Consider the following 6,000-nt stretch of genomic DNA (forward strand, 5'->3'; position numbering starts at 1 on the left):
AAGATTTTTGACGTTTGTCAAAATTAAATTAAAGTAGGATGGTGCAACCCAGCCAAACCAACCACAAAACCAACGACTAGAATAGAAACCACATTTCTGCCTGAAAGCTAAAACTGGTAGGTACTCTATTTTGTTCTGAATTCTCAATACTTAGATACCTGTAACTGTAATATTTCAGCCAATTATTTTGATGTATCTGAGCCCAAGGTCTGAGCACATTACTAATAGATGTAATCTACAGTGGGTTCAATTCAATAATTTAAACACAATCCGACGGTAGATGAAAATTCATGAATCTTACACAAAATCTGCAGCGCACGAATTCAAGATTCGATTCAACTGCAAATAAATCTGAGCATCCATAACCAAAAGTTTTCATTATTGAGTGACTACTCTAATGAAGTGGTTACATCTTTGTTGATCAAAGAGTTACATAGAAAAAAAACGAAACGAAGTGATTTATAATCAAAAGTCGTAAACGAATGTCAACTTTTTCTGAGAGGTAGAATATGTGGAAATCAAAGAACAATGCTGGAGCTTTTTATTTATTGTGGCGGATTATGGTGGTACCTTTGTTTATCTAGCGAGTCTACATAAACAGAATTAGCTACCTAACTCACGTTTCAAAGATACAAAATGTAATACATTGTAAAACAAAGTGCGATATCATATGCACATTTTAGAGGACCGCAATAAAAGTATTATTAACGTTAGTAAAACCTTCAAGTATTGTTCTATCTCTGTTTTATGTTACGTTTTACGACTGGCTTGTTACGGTCGATTTATATGACTGTGTTAAACTAAGAACTAGTTTGTTCCCTTTGAAGATGCGCTCTAAATATTCATTAGGTTCCAAAACAAGTTTAATTGAAAGATAATAGAAGTGAAATTACTATTTTAAACAAAAACATCTGAATTATAGCCTGACCAGGAACATAAAAACCCTGGAATAGAGGCGCTTCAATTGCATTTGATAGTGCAACACTGAGTACAGTCGTACATGTGTTAAATTAATAGGCTAAATTTATGTATCAGGATTCAGGATTACGGGCTAATTTGATATTTTCATAAATTAACGAAAAATATTATTAAAGGTAACCTGGTTTAAATAAATTAAATGAAACCATCAATCGAGCTAGTAGGATTTATTTTATTATTCATCAATAATCAAATTCAGAACTTGAATATTCAACTGCAATGTCTGCTCATGAACGCTTCAAACTCGGTACTTCTTTCCCAATTCCATAAAATTCAAAACTTAGAAAGTGACAAAAAACTTTAAAATAGGTAGTTGAAACAGACTACAGCTAATTTTCATAGTGGACTGTACTATACGATAAACATGTCAGTCAATTGGACAACCTTTGTCGGAAACATTATTCAATGAAAATATTGTCCGAACCCTTAGTATTTCTCTTCGACAAATACATTAACACATCGTGAACCACTTTTCTTTCACGACTATAAAAATATTTTAGCAATTTAATTCACAAAATCAATTGCAAACATTTAAAATAAAGTTTGTTTACACTTTGACAACAATAGACTGACATGCAAGGTGACATGTCAATGAAGTTTTCAGTTACTGTTGCCATTAAAAGAAATTAGTACCATTAGTTTTCCGCAACATGGCGAGGGTTTTTATGTTCCTGGTCAGGCTATAATCAACAATCACTGGAGACCAAAATCGCACTTAAACTTTATCACACTAGCGGCCGCCCGCGACTTCGTACTTTCTTAGGTGGTGTTTCGTAAAATTCTTTCTCAATGAGCGCCTACGTTCTAAAAGGAACCCCCATGAAAAATTTGAGTTTCTGAGATTTCGTGATGAGTGAGTCAGTCAATCAGTGACCTTTCGCTTTTATAGACACAAATGAGATTCACATTCATATAACCGAGCATTGTAAAAGACTACCATCAACATTTAAAAATTCACCTTATTATCCGGTTACATAATTTTCAGGAACATGTTTTGAATTTCAATGACCTCTGACTGTTTTTCCGGGACCGGAAAGTCGAGAGAAGGAGGTAAGGGCACTCATCCGGAAAATACATTGCTGGTCGGTAGGTACTCCGGTAGATGCGAGGGGCCTGTCTGCCGCAGGACCCTTAAGTAATTCGATACGAGATGGGTTAATAGTCAATGTTTGTTAAAAGAGGCTAATCTAAAGCCTGTGGCGATGTTTGAACGAGGCTTAGCGTTGTCATGGCAGCTTTTGATTCGCTTTTAGAGCACTTTCACATTTAGGCGATTTAGCAGCGCGACAAACGCGTGACAGACGCGCTGCCGAAAATTTCAGCTGATGCCTCCCTTCACATTACAAAACCGCCACTGCCGCGCTGCTGTCGCGCTACTAACGCCCTAATGTGAAAGCGCTCTTAGGCCGAGTTGCACCACCTTATTTTAACCGTAACAATACCAATAACCGGTGCCTTTTGTATGGAGTTTGACAGATTTTTGACGTTTGTCAAAGTTAAAGTAAGATGGTGCAACTCAGCGATGCAATGTGAATGTTTTACAGTGAGTACAACGCGTTGTGGGACTTGTGGGGCGTGGACTGTTCTCACTTTATTGTCTTTGAGCGAATAGGTAGGAAAGTCAGTTTTATGAGGTGTGCAATAAAGTTTATTTTTACAAGCTTTTTATCTATATTCCAGTAACTAAGAAGTTTTTTGGGTAAGCTAATTTATTGCCTTTACTACTCTTTTTACTACCTCCTCCCTTTAACTAAATTGGGCCTCTTTACTTTGCTTTTCTACAAATACTAACTGCACGTGTCTCAGTAACATTTTCTATTTCTTCTTTACTTTAAGCGAACTCCGATTTAGTGTATCGTCTACATAGTTCCAACGTTTCGGCCGAAGCTTTAGAAACAAATCTTTGCGAGTTCTAGACTGTTCCGAATAAACTTGCCTCGAACTGCACTGAAATAGTAGTTCCATTTCAACTCTTTCAATAACGTGTAGCATAAACTTTACTACCCATTCTGGGTTAGAAGTTCCTAAGAATAAGGAATTTAAGTGATCCCGCATTGCATGTAGGATTTCCTTCAAAGTAAGTTTATGGGCTACCTACTTCTGTTTACCTCAATACGATAAACTTCATTCATTTTAAGAACAACTTACTTACGATTACTTAAACTATATCGTACATTCAGCGGTATAATGGCGCAACTGCAAAAAATACGAATTTGATTTCTTATGGTGAAATTGGACTTTAAAAGACAATATTTCACTCAGTAATGAAATAATTAAACCTGTAAATTTCAAAAATGGAGATATTCCGCTGTGTCAAAAATGGAGATATTAGTGCATATTTGCGTGCTAAAATGTAATTGAACATTCAAAGGAAATAATGTTCATTTACGCTAACATTCTCATTATTTACAGAAGTTAAAAATAAAATGTAATATTAAATAGAAATAAATATTCGTAAAGCCTAAACATTCCTCACATTTATAAAACCTTTAATAGTCCAGTAGAATTAGCTTTTAAATCGGAAATAATTCCTACAAAAGATTTTATTGTTTTAATGGCTTCATTGGTTGCCCATTAAGACTCTCCTAAGTTTTCGACTTCGACGGAGTTGTGCTTAAGTGGTGAGGGCCCCCGAAAGGGGCATTTTTTCGGTTTTCCGGTTATACCGCGTAAAGGACTTACCCTATAAAAAAGTGGTCTTCATGACGGTTGAAGGGCACTTAATCCTGCATTGAATAAGACCAAATTCATATGTTTTGGACAAACCGTTCTCGCGCTAAAGTTCGGCAAAGTAGAAAATGTACGTATAATTAATGACCCTCTCCATGTCCAATGGTTTGTTACCCACAGGCTTCCAAGTCTTGAAAAGGGCCACCTCAACCAGTGTAACCCTATCAAGGCTTACGAGCTTGATGCGCCTATCCTTGTTCGTCCCAGCCGTTCCTTAACTGCGGTTGCTGCACCTCTTCCTGGCACTCACCTGAACGACTCTGTGTTACCTACTGTGGCTGCCCCTCTTCCTTGTATCCTCCTGCATGACTACGTTGCCTAGCCGTATGCCTGGTCTAAGGTTCGACGCCAAAAAATCAACAACAACAAGTTCATATTAAAACGCTGAAGAGTTTTTTGTTTGTTTGTTTGAACGCGCTAATCTTAAGAATTACTACTTTGATTGAAATCATTATTTTTGTGTTGAATAGCTCATACATTGAGGAAGGCTATAGGATATATACAATCACTCTACGACTAATAGAGGCGAAGCAGTAAAGAGAAATGTTGCAAGCACGGGAAATAGTATTTAAACTATTTTCACTCGTACGAAGTTGACTTTGTGGCGTCGAACCTTGGACCAGGCATATGGCTAGCAATGAAATCGTACAGGAGGGTACAAGGAAGAGGGGCAGCCACATTAGGTAACACAGAGTCGTTCAGGAGAGTGCCAGGAAGAGGTGCAGCAACCGCAGTTAAGGAACGGCTGGGACGAACAAGGATAAGCGAATCAAACTCGTGAGCCTTGTTAGGGTTACACTGGTTAAGGCGACCCTTTACAAGGCTTGGAAGTATGTGGGTAACAAGCCATTGGACGTGGAGAGGGTCATTAATTATACGTATATTTTCTACTTTGCCGAACTTTAGCGCGAGAACGGTTAGTCCAAAACATATGAATTTGGTCTTATTCAATGCAGGATTAAGTGCCCTTTAACCGTCATGAAGACCACTTTTCGATAGGGTAAGTCCTTTACGCGGTATAACCGGAAAACCGAAAAAACGCCCCTTTCGGGGGCCCCCACCACTTAAGCACAACTCCGTCGAAGTCGAAAACTTAGGAGAGTCTTAATGGGCAACCAATGAAGCCATTAAAGCAAAAAAATCTTTTGTAGGAATTATTTCCGATTTAATCAATTTTTGTGTTTAATTCTACTGGCCTATAATCCTTAAACGGTGTTCTAACAGTTCTCCACCCTCAAATCCGACTGCGTAAATAAAGTAGTTAACCGACAAAGAAAGTGCCGTCAAAGAAAAACTTCTCCAGTTAAATAAACCGCCGACTGCGACGCAGTTTGTTATGATGACAACTGCAGACTTTAGCATTTAGAGTTTCTCTTTGCTGTTTCAGTACTGAAAGAACTTTCTTTCACGAATCACTTGATTGAGAACAATTTTAACAAAATTTGAAGAAATGTTTTTATAATAATTGTACTTACGTTGAGAGTTAGGATTATGCATGTAAAACTGCTTTTACTATAACTACTTCATAATCATCATCATTTCAGCCATAGGACATCCACTGCTGAACATAGGCTTCCCCCAATGACTTCCACATCGCACGTTTACGGCCTGCATCAAGCGCCTTCCTGCTATCTTTTAACAGGACATCGGTCCATCTTGGGTGGTGGACGTTACACGCTGCGTTTTCGATTTCCATGTTGATCAATTGGTATAGCGGCCTGCGTCCAACGCCATCATCTTACTAATCTATACTAATATTATAAATGCGAAAGTAACTCTGTCTGTCTGTCTGTCTCTTTTTCACGCCTAAACCACTGAACCGATTTTGATGAAATTTGGCATAGAGATAGTTTGAGTCCCGGGAAAGGACATAGGATAGTTTTTATCACGGCTTTTGAAACAGGGACGTGCGCGATAAAGTTTTTCTGTGACAGACAAAATTCCACGCGGGCGAAGCCGCGGGCGGAAAGCTAGTATATATTATAAATGTGAAAGATTGTAAGTTTTGTTTGTAAGGTCGTCGTTGTACACTCTTTCAAGCTAAAACTACAGAGCAGATTTTGATTGAAATGTGAGTATAACTGTGCATAGGTACTTCAAAATAACTAGTAATACTTATGTATTAATCTTATGAACCCACAGATTTCCTTGATAAGCTATCATCTGTACAATATGGACGATAATAGCGCTTCTAATTACACATTTACGTTGTAAACTGGCTCTTCTTCCAATTATAGAAGATGCTAATGCCCCTTAACACGTTGAGTGCGAAACCAGGTCTATAGACCTTGT

Source organism: Ostrinia nubilalis, chromosome 12 (assembly GCF_963855985.1).
Source record: "Ostrinia nubilalis chromosome 12, ilOstNubi1.1, whole genome shotgun sequence".
Lineage (NCBI taxonomy): Eukaryota > Metazoa > Arthropoda > Insecta > Lepidoptera > Crambidae > Ostrinia > Ostrinia nubilalis.